At 49.9% G+C, this 13,132-nt stretch overlaps 2 non-coding genes across 2 annotated transcripts; both read right to left on the minus strand.

Annotated features, from left to right (window-relative positions):
* Window positions 1-5,151: 5,151 nt before the first annotated feature.
* On the minus strand, window positions 5,152-5,342 carry LOC131739082 (U2 spliceosomal RNA). The gene has a single exon (XR_009330249.1). It is a non-coding gene; the product is annotated as a U2 spliceosomal RNA (small nuclear RNA).
* Window positions 5,343-5,941: 599 nt separating this feature from the next.
* On the minus strand, window positions 5,942-6,128 carry LOC131738443 (U2 spliceosomal RNA). The gene has a single exon (XR_009329970.1). It is a non-coding gene; the product is annotated as a U2 spliceosomal RNA (small nuclear RNA).
* Window positions 6,129-13,132: the final 7,004 nt, after the last annotated feature.

Raw genomic sequence — 13,132 nt, forward strand, 5'->3', positions numbered from 1 at the left:
GCCTTCCCACAGGATCTGCTTGACAACATTGATGACACGCCAAACGCACTTAGCTGTGCTGGTATCGATTCCTCCCGCAGGCCCATAGAGCACAGTCTCAGCGGTCATCTTGGCCGTGTCAGCAAACCTGTTTAGGAAGACAGAGACAGAGAGCCAGACACTGCCAGCCACATCACACTCCCAGAAGATATGGGCTGGTGTTTCTCTCTTGCGGCACTTTGCATAGGGGCATATTTCTACTTGGGCTAGTCCCCTCCTGAACATGAACGCTCGAGTGGGGAGTGCACTGTGGACGGTGTTCCATGCTATATCCTTCTGGACATTACTGAGGCAGCTGTGAGACACATTCTCCCAGATTTTTTGGCTTTGGGTGAGGGAGAAAGTAGCTACTTTTTCAATTTCCTGGGAACCGGCAAGATATTTAGTTACAGCCTTGTATTCCCAGGAGGCCAATTTTGCTTTATCTAAGCCCAATTTATATATAGTGTCCCTTAAGGTTCTATAATACAATGGGGGGTCCCAGGAGTACGGCACGGTGTTATCAATAGTGCAGAGGCCCAAGGCCCTGAGACAGGTGGCAAAATAGAAACGATTCATGTAACATACCTTCCTGTCCAGGGCCTGGATGTTCTTGATAGTTTGCGTGAGCCCCTGCACTCGGGTGAGCTGCACAACGTCCGGGACCCCCTTACCTCCCTTCTTGTCGGCTTTACTCAGGGTGGCTCGCTTTACCCTCTCCATCTTGCTGCCCCAGATAAAGCGGTGGATAATGCGGTCCACCACTTTTTTGGTGGTCCTGTCTGGGGGAAAGATTTTTCCTACATAAGAGAGGATGGGGAACAGTATAGACTTGGTTATTAATACTCTACCCGTCATTGTTAAGGATCTTGTGCTCCATCCGCCAATCTTTTTACGGACCTGGTTAATGGCCGCCGTCCAGCTCTGGGCCCCCGAGCTATTGTTCTCGAAAATGAGGCCCAGAATCTTGATTTTGTCCTTTTTGACAGGGTACATGTCCGACAGTTCCCTATCTACCTGCCAATTTTTAGACACGTAGACTTCGCTCTTGGACTTATTAATCACTGCCCCGGTCGCCGTGCAGTACTTCTCAAGGATATTACTAATCCGAGGTACCGACGATGTGTTGGTGCAAATGAGTGACACATCGTCCATATATGCTGTTGTTTTGACCTGGACCACGTTGGATCCAGGCAGCTGGAAACCAGTTATATTGGTATCCCTACGAATTGCCTGCAGGAGGGGTTCAATGCACACGACATATAGCAGTGGGGATAGTGGGCAACCCTGTCTGACCCCTGACTGGATAGATATTTTACCAGTCAGGTGCCTGTTCACCAAGACTCGGGTACTAATGTTTGTATATATGGTTTTAACCCACTCCCTAAGTCCAGGAGCGAATTTCATCTGGTCCATCACTTTGTACATATATTCATGGCTTACCCTATCGAACGCCTTCTCCTGGTCAAGGTTGAACAGGCAGAGGGGATGGTTCCGTTCTCTAGAATAAGCCAGAATGTCCCTTGTTAACATTAAAATATCCGTGATGGACCTCCCTGGGACGCCACAAGCCTGGTCGGGGCCAATGACCAAAGGGAGGTGTACTTGTAGCCGGAGCATCAGAGCTTTGGCTAGTATCTTGTAATCCACGCAAAGGAGGCTGATTGGGTGCCAATTCCGTAGATCTTTAACTTCCCCTTTCTTATGAAGGAGAGTAATTACACTCTCCCGCATAGAAGGGCCCAACCGCTTCTCCCTGTAGACCGCTCTGTAGACCTCCGCTAAATGGACTTTTAGCATGTCCCAAAAAAGATGGTAATACTCACCCGGGATGCCATCTGGACCTGGCGTCTTACCGGTGTTCATGGTCTTAACCGCCTGGGTGAGCTCCTCCAGCGTGAGTTCTGGGTCCTTCTCCTCCTCCTCGTCATCCCGCACTGAGTCAGGCTCCAACTGGCTCAGGAACCACTCTATCAGGGTGTCATCTGTAGCTTTGATGTTATATAGGTCCCTATAGAAGTTCTCTACCACTTTTTTCACTCCCTCACTATCCTCTACTATCCTCCCCCTGCTGTCGAGCATGGAGGACATCAAGTGCCGCTTCTCCCTCGTTTTCTGGAAGAAGAAGCGAGTACACTTTTCGTCTTCCTCCATTTTTTGCACTTTTGCATTGTGCATGACCTTTCGTTGTTCCTCCCTACAAAGCACTGAAAGATCTAGCTTGGTCTGGGCTATCTCGTCGCTTACAGGGAACCCCCGAAGCTGAAGCAGGCTCAGATGCTGGAGGGCAGCATTCAGGTGTTTATATTTGGCCCTCCTTTCTTTTGCTTTCCTCTTGCCTGCTGCTATGAAATAACCCTTAGTTCTGATTTTGACCATCTCCCACCACTCTATAGGGGAGTTGAATAGGTCACGCAAAGTGGTCCACTCAACAAGCCTGCTCTTATAGGCTGCAGCTATGGAGGGGTCATCGAGTAAGGAGGTGTTTAATTTCCAAACCCCTGACCCCATCTGGGAGGTCTGAGGGACCTGCAATGTTACCAGAGAAGAAGACGGCCTGGGTGTCTACTGCCGTCTTCGTAAGGGAGCTGGTATGCAGGACGAGATCTATACGGGAGAAGGAGGTCCCAGATGAGCTCACCCAGGTAAAGGGAGGCACCAGGTCCTTACCTGCATCACACAGGGAGAAATCAGATATTACGGAGGACAAAACTCTACTAGAGCGGTCGTTGCGTGGCCTGCTCCGGTCTACGTCCCTCAGAGCACAATTGAAGTCACCTGACACGATGACGGGTACATTCCTCAGCAGGAGTGGACGCAGCTGTGGAAAAAATTGAACTCTTTCGTTTTGGTTAGTGGGTGCGTAGACATTGACCAGTCTGAGGGGACTTCTTTCTTTTCCCCCCCTCGTCTCTACCCTTTCTTTTCCCCACCCTCTGCTGGTTCTTCACTCCCTTCCCCTCCTTCTCACTCTCACTTTCACTGTCGCTTTTGCTTTCCTCCCCCACGGACTCAATCCTTATGGCGTCATAACGAGAGCCGAGGGGGAGTGCTGGCGCTGAGAGGGCCCTACTCAGGGGGGGGCCGCTGCTGGGTCCGGGCTCCCTCCCTGACTCGTGTTCTGCATCAGAGGAGCTACTGGAGGAGCTAGTGGAGTGGCTGTTGTACTCTCTCTCTGGGCTGGGGGAAGGGGTCCTCGTAAAACGGGACATGTCTCGGGGGCGGGGGGGTGAGGGGGTGCTGGTGATGATGGTGGTGCTGGAGTCTGGGTCTTGGATACTGTTGGTGGTGATGTGGACTGATCTTTGTTACTTGCTCCCTCTTCCTGCTCAGGCCTAGGCTTGTTCATGTTTGCCTTGCTGGCTCTGGCCATGTTGGCATAGGAAGAGGGGCAGTCCTTAAACAGGTGCCCCTTCTTTCCACACAAATTGCACTGCCTCTCTTCTCTGCAGTGGCTGGTCTCGTGGGGGGCGCCGCAGTTCCTGCACTTGACTACAGTACACGCGGCCGCCAGGTGTCCTAATTCCCCACATTTCCTGCAGAGTTTTGGCATCCCATTATAGAATACCAGCCCTCTGTTGGGCCCTAACACTATGGAGTTTGGAATGTGGCGGACGCCTCCAATGCCCGATGGATCAACATTAAGGCGTACCAGCCACTTTCTGGCTCCTGTCCAAACCCCATCTTCATCTGTAATTTTCCTCCCTTCTGATGACACCCTCCCATAGCGGTTAAGCCATGTTGTAATATCATAGTCGCTAACAGCCTCATTGAAAAATTGGACAGTAACAACTTTCATTTCTCTGTCTGTCAGTGCATCCACACAAAATTCTTTGTATGGAGCGAGATATTTATTCTCCCCCCAAAAGGACCACATTTCTTGTAACTTTTGGGGGTTCCTAAAACTGACCTCAAACACTTCCTTAAGCCCTGGCAATTTCACCAAACAATTCAAGTCAGAAGGGGAAAAACCCATACCCCTCTGAAGAATGGTCCGGCTGAACTCCAGTCTCGTCAGTCCTGGTTCCGTTTCATCTTGCTTGTTTCTTGTGAAGCGCACCGCATTGTGCCTCCTGGTTTCCTGGGTTGGCCGGAACGCCATCCTTCAGCTGGCTCCTCCGATTGGGGTGGGAGAAGCCTCTGGACATCCGGGTTGTCTCTCTCTACGGAAAAGAGACAACGTAAGCAGCAAATCTGGGCAGTTGAAGGAACTATTACTTTAGTCCCTGAGGAGATGGTCGCCTCGCAAGAGGGACCCCCTCCCCAGGTGAACGGTGTCCTTCCCTGGCGGAGTAGGGGGCGCTGCTTGGCACCGAGACCACGTAGGAAGAATCGTGGCTGTGACGCCTCCTCAGGGTCCGGGGCCGCCCTCTGCTCCTCCCAGATGGCGCCCTCTGCTGGGCGCCTGCTGCTCTCTCGGTCTGGATCTCGATTACAATCAAGGGCTGGGGATGAGGTCGTCTAGGTCATCAAAGGGTCCTCAAAGGTCGTCTGGATGGTAGGTCCTCCTTCTCTCTAACTCCAGGAACGTCTGGAAAAGCCGGAACCGCCTGAAAAAGAAAAAAACGGGAACCGCCTGAAAAAGAAAAAACTGCTCTCAACAGTCAACAAAATCTTGAAAGACCCTCGGCCTGGATTGGGCAAGCCAAAACCAGACTGAGCATTAGTCTTCCAAAAAGTTGCCGAGCTGAAGAAAGCCAGTCAAAAATAAAAAAAAATTCTGTTCCTCCTCACCCGAACAAACCTCTCACAGACCCTCGGAGGGAGCGGGCAATGCCACTACCCTCTAAGCCTTAGTCTTAGAAAGATTTATTCGAACTGAAGAGAAGCCAGAGTATATGGCTGGCTAAGAAGGACCTGGCATAGGGACATGTTCCATCACACTTGTCTGGTTAGCTGCATGCTCCCAGGAAACAAACTGCTGCTGTCTACATCATCACCACATGTGAATAAAAGAAAGAAAGACAGCAAGAAAGAAAGAGAGAAAGAAAGAGAAAGAAAGAAAGAGAGAAAGAAAAAAAAAGAAGTAAAACGGCGGTAAAACTTGCATCAACACTGGCACTCTCCCTCCAGCAGGGGTAGACAAAATGCTCACAGGAGAGATCCAGATCTGACTTTGACCAACGTTAGAGAAAGGTGTGCACCGTTCCCGGAGGTACTGCAATACCGGGCCGATGCGTGGAGTGGACGGAGCAAGCCCCTGTTCCATCTCCCGATTCCAAAAATCAATTTAATATATGGTCCCCTGATAGGGGACGTATCAGATATTAAACTGATAAGAACAGATACTACACTTGATCTTAGCCAAAAGGCCGAGAAGCGATGGCGACTTGGCCCTTGCCCGGGGCCCCCCAGCCCGGACGGCACAGGGGGATTCAAAGGTGGGTGCAAAATTCCAAGCATAAGCAGACCCCCAAAAAACGGGCTGCTGCTTCCAGAGGGGAAATGTGCAATTTAAGCAGGAGGAAACAAAACAAAGCAAAAACACACACATAACACCAAAAACAAAACATAAACTGGCGGAGTGCGTCTTACAAATAGTCATGCCAAGCTGCTATGCTGTGCAAGGTGCCTTGGGTAACTACAACTGTGCCTAGCTGGCTGGCTGGCTTGCTAAGAAGGTCCTGGCATAGGGACATGTTCCACCACACTTGTCTGGTTAGCTGCATGCTCCCAGGAAACAACCTGCTGCTGTCTACATCATCACCACATGTGAATAAAAGAAAGAAAGACAGCAAGAAAGAAAGACAGAAAGAAAGAGAGAAAGAGAGAAAGAAAGAGAGAAAGAAAGAAAGAGAGAAAGAAAAAAAAAAGAAGTAAAACGGCGGGAAAACTTGCATCAACACTGGCACTCTCCCTCCAGCAGGGGTAGACAAAATGCTCACAGGAGAGATCCAGATCTGACTTTGACCAACGTTAGAGAAAGGTGTGCACCGTTCCCGGAGGTACTGCAATACCGGGCCGATGCGTGGAGTGGACAGAGCAAGCCCCTGTTCCATCTCCCGATTCCAAAAATCAATTTAATATATGGTCCCCTGATAGGGGACGTATCAGATATTAAACTGATAAGAACAGATACGAGAAAGAGAGAAAGAAAGAGAGAAAGAGATTTTACATTTTTTACATTTACACCCATTCGTTTTTTTCATTCATTTTACATTTCTTTTAAAGATGACATTCATGCATACAGACATACATTTTGTTTTAAAAGCATTTAAAATACATTTAAAAACACCAAGACAATTGTGCTTTGTACATGGTCAAAACAGACACAGATTAAAATCAACATGAAAAAAACCTGTGCTGCTTTAAAAGTGACTGGAAAAAAAGAACCATCTATAAAAAACCAGTGTTTGTGAGGGCCGGGGAGTGCTCTCTAAAAAAGTTCAAAAGTGAACATAAAACTAGATCTAAAACAGGGACAGGGGAAAAGGGACAGTGTATAGAACAGTGAGTTAAAATTCTAAAATTTTAAAACACTTAAAATGTAACTTTTAATAGTTTACATTAAAAATCTTAAAGATACATAAAACAAAACAAAACAAAATCAAATAAAACATTCAACGTAAATCAAATAAAAGTCAATAAAACTGAAACAAAAAGACTACATAAAACCAGGGCACCGTTGAAAAAACGGTCATGCCAGCTAAAAAGGGCGGAATGCTGGCATGACAAAATAAATAAAAGGCTTAGCGGTGCCCCGTAGTCCCGCTCCTAGGAGCTAGCGGTTCCAGTTTTTTCCTTTATTCCATCTTCACGTCCTGAAGTCCGGCGATCCTCCACTCCGCGCAGGCCTTGTCCTTCCCGAGGGTCCGGATGTCCAGAATTACAAAGTCCTTGATAAGAGTTTGTGCCCTTCTGGTCGTGGTGATAGTGTCTAGCTCCTGCTTGTGATAGACACAGACGTTACGGCCTTCCCACAGGATCTGCTTGACAACATTGATGACACGCCAAACGCACTTAGCTGTGCTGGTATCGATTCCTCCCGCAGGCCCATAGAGCACAGTCTCAGCGGTCATCTTGGCCGTGTCAGCAAACCTGTTTAGGAAGACAGAGACAGAGAGCCAGACACTGCCAGCCACATCACACTCCCAGAAGATATGGGCTGGTGTTTCTCTCTTGCGGCACTTTGCATAGGGGCATGTTTCTACTTGGGCTAGTCCCCTCCTGAACATGAACGCTCGAGTGGGGAGTGCACTGTGGACGGTGTTCCATGCTATATCCTTCTGGACATTACTGAGGCAGCTGTGAGACACATTCTCCCAGATTTTTTGGCTTTGGGTGAGGGAGAAAGTAGCTACTTTTTCAATTTCCTGGGAACCGGCAAGATATTTAGTTACAGCCTTGTATTCCCAGGAGGCCAATTTTGCTTTATCTGAGCCCAATTTATATATAGTGTCCCATAAGGTTCTATAATACAATGGGGGGTCCCAGGAGTACGGCACGGTGTTATCAATAGTGCAGAGGCCCAAGGCCCTGAGACAGGTGGCAAAATAGAAACGATTCATGTAACATACCTTCCTGTCCAGGGCCTGGATGTTCTTGATAGTTTGCGTGAGCCCCTGCACTCGGGTGAGCTGCACAACGTCCGGGACCCCCTTACCTCCCTTCTTGTCGGCTTTACTCAGGGTGGCTCGCTTTACCCTCTCCATCTTGCTGCCCCAGATAAAGCGGTGGATAATGCGGTCCACCACTTTTTTGGTGGTCCTGTCTGGGGGAAAGATTTTTCCTACATAAGAGAGGATGGGGAACAGTATAGACTTGGTTATTAATACTCTACCCGTCATTGTTAAGGATCTTGTGCTCCATCCGCCAATCTTTTTACGGACCTGGTTAATGGCCGCCGTCCAGCTCTGGGCCCCCGAGCTATTGTTCTCGAAAATGAGGCCCAGAATCTTGATTTTGTCCTTTTTGACAGGGTACATGTCCGACAGTTCCCTATCTACCTGCCAATTTTTAGACACGTAGACTTCGCTCTTGGACTTATTAATCACTGCCCCGGTCGCCGTGCAGTACTTCTCAAGGATATTAGTAATCCGAGGTACCGACGATGTGTTGGTGCAAATGAGTGTCACATCGTCCATATATGCTGTTGTTTTGACCTGGACCCTGTTGGATCCAGGCAGCTGGAAACCAGTTATATTAGTATCCCTACGAATTGCCTGCAGGAGGGGTTCAATGCACACGACATATAGCAGTGGGGATAGTGGGCAACCCTGTCTGACCCCTGACTGGATAGATATTTTACCAGTCAGGTGCCTGTTCACCAAGACTCGGGTACTAATGTTTGTATATATGGTTTTAACCCACTCCCTAAGTCCAGGAGCGAATTTCATCTGGTCCATCACTTTGTACATATATTCATGGCTTACCCTATCGAACGCCTTCTCCTGGTCAAGGTTGAACAGGCAGAGGGGATGGTTCCGTTCTCTAGAATAAGCCAGAATGTCCCTTGTTAACATTAAAATATCCGTGATGGACCTCCCTGGGACGCCACAAGCCTGGTCGGGGCCAATGACCAAAGGGAGGTGTACTTGTAGCCGGAGCATCAGAGCTTTGGCTAGTATCTTGTAATCCACGCAATGGAGGCTGATTGGGTGCCAATTCCGTAGATCTTTAACTTCCCCTTTCTTATGAAGGAGAGTAATTACACTCTCCCGCATAGAAGGGCCCAACCGCTTCTCCCTGTAGACCGCTCTGTAGACCTCCGCTAAATGGACTTTTAGCATGTCCCAAAAAAGATGGTAATACTCACCCGGGATGCCATCTGGACCTGGCGTCTTACCGGTGTTCATGGTCTTAACCGCCTGGGTGAGCTCCTCCAGCGTGAGTTCTGGGTCCTTCTCCTCCTCCTCGTCGTCCCGCACTGAGTCAGGCTCCAACTGGCTCAGGAACCACTCTATCAGGGTGTCATCTGTAGCTTTGATGTTATATAGGTCCCTATAGAAGTTCTCTACCACTTTTTTCACTCCCTCACTATCCTCTACTATCCTCCCCCTGCTGTCGAGCATGGAGGACATCAAGTGCCGCTTCTCCCTCGTTTTCTGGAAGAAGAAGCGAGTACACTTTTCGTCTTCCTCCATTTTTTGCACTTTTGCATTGTGCATGACCTTTCGTTGTTCCTCCCTACAAAGCACTGAAAGATCTAGCTTGGTCTGGGCTATCTCGTCGCTTACAGGGAACCCCCGAAGCTGAAGCAGGCTCAGATGCTGGAGGGCAGCATTCAGGTGTTTATATTTGGCCCTCCTTTCTTTTGCTTTCCTCTTGCCTGCTGCTATGAAATAACCCTTAGTTCTGATTTTGACCATCTCCCACCACTCTATAGGGGAGTTGAATAGGTCACGCAAAGTGGTCCACTCAACAAGCCTGCTCTTATAGGCTGCAGCTATGGAGGGGTCATCGAGTAAGGAGGTGTTTAATTTCCAAACCCCTGACCCCATCTGGGAGGTCTGAGGGACCTGCAATGTTACCTGCAGGAGCCTATGGTCAGAGAAGAAGACGGCCTGGGTGTCTACTGCCGTCTTCGTAAGGGAGCTGGTATGCAGGACGAGATCTATACGGGAGAAGGAGGTCCCAGATGAGCTCACCCAGGTAAAGGGAGGCACCAGGTCCTTACCTGCATCACACAGGGAGAAATCAGATATTACGGAGGACAAAACTCTACTAGAGCGGTCGTTGCGTGGCCTGCTCCGGTCTACGTCCCTCAGAGCACAATTGAAGTCACCTGACACGATGACGGGTACGTTCCTCAGCAGGAGTGGACGCAGCTGTGGAAAAAATTGAACTCTTTCGTTTTGGTTAGTGGGTGCGTAGACATTGACCAGTCTGAGGGGAGTGTTGTTGTATGTCACATCCACGCTCAGAATTCTACCAGGTTCTACCTCCCTGCTGCTGCTGGAGGTAATAAATGGGTTTTTAAACAGGATACCTACTCCGTCGGCTCTGGCTATGTTGGAGCCCGACCAGAAGGAGTCCCCCAGGGTCCAACTCTCCTTCAGGTCCCTATAATCAGGGCTCGACGAAATACCACACTCCTGCAGAAAGATGAGATCTGCTTTCAAGTTAGCTAGATAGTTTAGTACATCAAATCTTTTTTGTGTCTCCCTGATGCTCCTGACATTAACAGACACACATATCAGGGCCATCAGGGTAGCTAACAAGAAAAGGAGTCGCTGCGTCCACCCCATAGCGACTATGATTGGGAGGTCGGGACACTCTTCCTACTCTTAGCTCTACGCTTGCTTCGAGGGGGCTTGGGCTTATTTGCAACTCCCATCACCCCTGAGAAGGTACTCACTGCTGCCTCGTCCAAGAAGGCACCGTCTTTATATGCACAGTACGTGGAGTTGTTGGGGCTATTCAACTCCCCACAAGGTAAGTCTGGTGGAACTTGCTCAGGGCCCCTCGGAACGTGTGGGTCAGCTTTGTCCTGGGGGGGGGTTATGACAGACAGCATTCTTTGGCTGTTACCGTCTGTTGAATTGGAGCTGTTAGCAGACTTCTGGTTTACCGTGTCCAGGGGTATTCCCATGTCCTCCAGTGCTGTATCTAGGAGGACCTCTAGGGGGCCCCTGGTTTTGCCCATACAAGGGAGGGGGTCAAGGATGCTTTGAAGGGAGGCCCTTCGCTTGAAGAGGGTCATTGCTACAGAGGTACTGCTGGTCAGGGAAGGTGTTGACCCCGACCTCTACCTCGGTGCATTAGTGAACACCTCTTCTGCGAGGTGTGCTAGGGTTTGTGCCAACGACTGGGAAGGCTGGCTGGGGATGCCCTGGCTGGCTGCTACCTGCCCACTAGGTGGCAGTGTAGCCGTCCCACTCGCCTCCGTCTCTGCCTGCGAGGGCAAGACTGGGGACTTTGTGTGGACATTAGCTGGTTTTGGATCTATGGGGGCCACCTGCAACTTGCTGTCTTTGATCCTGATCTTCTTTCTTTCCCCCCCTCGTCTCTACCCTTTCTTTTCCCCACCCTCTGCTGGTTCTTCACTCCCTTCCCCTCCTTCTCACTCTCACTTTCACTGTCGCTTTTGCTTTCCTCCCCCACGGACTCAATCCTTATGGCGTCATAACGAGAGCCGAGGGGGAGTGCTGGCGCTGAGAGGGCCCTACTCAGGGGGGGGCCGCTGCTGGGTCCGGGCTCCCTCCCTGACTCGTGTTCTGCATCAGAGGAGCTACTGGAGGAGCTAGTGGAGTGGCTGTTGTACTCTCTCTCTGGGCTGGGGGAAGGGGTCCTCGTAAAACGGGACATGTCTCGGGGGCGGGGGGGTGAGGGGGTGCTGGTGATGATGGTGGTGCTGGAGTCTGGGTCTTGGATACTGTTGGTGGTGATGTGGACTGATCTTTGTTACTTGCTCCCTCTTCCTGCTCAGGCCTAGGCTTGTTCATGTTTGCCTTGCTGGCTCTGGCCATGTTGGCATAGGAAGAGGGGCAGTCCTTAAACAGGTGCCCCTTCTTTCCACACAAATTGCACTGCCTCTCTTCTCTGCAGTGGCTGGTCTCGTGGGGGGCGCCGCAGTTCCTGCACTTGACTACAGTACACGCGGCCGCCAGGTGTCCTAATTCCCCACATTTCCTGCAGAGTTTTGGCATCCCATTATAGAATACCAGCCCTCTGTTGGGCCCTAACACTATGGAGTTTGGAATGTGGCGGACGCCTCCAATGCCCGATGGATCAACATTAAGGCGTACCAGCCACTTTCTGGCTCCTGTCCAAACCCCATCTTCATCTGTAATTTTCCTCCCTTCTGATGACACCCTCCCATAGCGGTTAAGCCATGTTGTAATATCATAGTCGCTAACAGCCTCATTGAAAAATTGGACAGTAACAACTTTCATTTCTCTGTCTGTCAGTGCATCCACACAAAATTCTTTGTATGGAGCGAGATATTTATTCTCCCCCCAAAAGGACCACATTTCTTGTAACTTTTGGGGGTTCCTAAAACTGACCTCAAACACTTCCTTAAGCCCTGGCAATTTCACCAAACAATTCAAGTCAGAAGGGGAAAAACCCATACCCCTCTGAAGAATGGTCAGGCTGAACTCCAGTCTCGTCAGTCCTGGTTCCGTTTCATCTTGCTTGTTTCTTGTGAAGCGCACCGCATTGTGCCTCCTGGTTTCCTGGGTTGGCCGGAACGCCATCCTTCAGCTGGCTCCTCCGATTGGGGTGGGAGAAGCCTCTGGACATCCGGGTTGTCTCTCTCTACGGAAAAGAGACAACGTAAGCAGCAAATCTGGGCAGTTGAAGGAACTATTACTTTAGTCCCTGAGGAGATGGTCGCCTCGCAAGAGGGACCCCCTCCCCAGGTGAACGGTGTCCTTCCCTGGCGGAGTAGGGGGCGCTGCTTGGCACCGAGACCACATAGGAAGAATCGTGGCTGTGACGCCTCCTCGGGGTCCGGGGCCGCCCTCTGCTCCTCCCAGATGGCGCCCTCTGCTGGGCACCTGCTGCTCTCTCGGTCTGGATCTCGATTACAATCAAGGGCTGGGGATGAGGTCGTCTAGGTCATCAAAGGGTCCTCAAAGGTCGTCTGGATGGTAGGTCCTCCTTCTCTCTAACTCCAGGAACGTCTGGAAAAGCCGGAACCGCCTGAAAAAGAAAAAAACGGGAACCGCCTGAAAAAGAAAAAACTGCTCTCAACAGTCAACAAAATCTTGAAAGACCCTCGGCCTGGATTGGGCAAGCCAAAACCAGACTGAGCATTAGTCTTCCAAAAAGTTGCCGAGCTGAAGAAAGCCAGTCAGAAATAAAAAAAATTCTGTTCCTCCTCACCCGAACAAACCTCTCACAGACCCTCGGAGGGAGCGGGCAATGCCACTACCCTCTAAACCTTAGTCTTAGAAAGATTTATTCGAACTGAAGAGAAGCCAGAGTATATGGCTGGCTAAGAAGGACCTGGCATAGGGACATGTTCCACCACACTTGTCTGGTTAGCTGCATGCTCCCAGGAAACAAACTGCTGCTGTCTACATCATCACCACATGTGAATAAAAGAAAGAAAGACAGCAAGAAAGAAAGAGAGAAAGAAAGAGAAAGAAAGAAAGAGAGAAAGAAAAAAAAAAGAAGTAAAACGGCGGGAAAACTTGCATCAACACTGGCACTCTCCCTCCAGCAGGGG

Source organism: Acipenser ruthenus, chromosome 10 (genome assembly GCF_902713425.1).
Source record: "Acipenser ruthenus chromosome 10, fAciRut3.2 maternal haplotype, whole genome shotgun sequence".
Classification (NCBI taxonomy): domain Eukaryota; kingdom Metazoa; phylum Chordata; class Actinopteri; order Acipenseriformes; family Acipenseridae; genus Acipenser; species Acipenser ruthenus.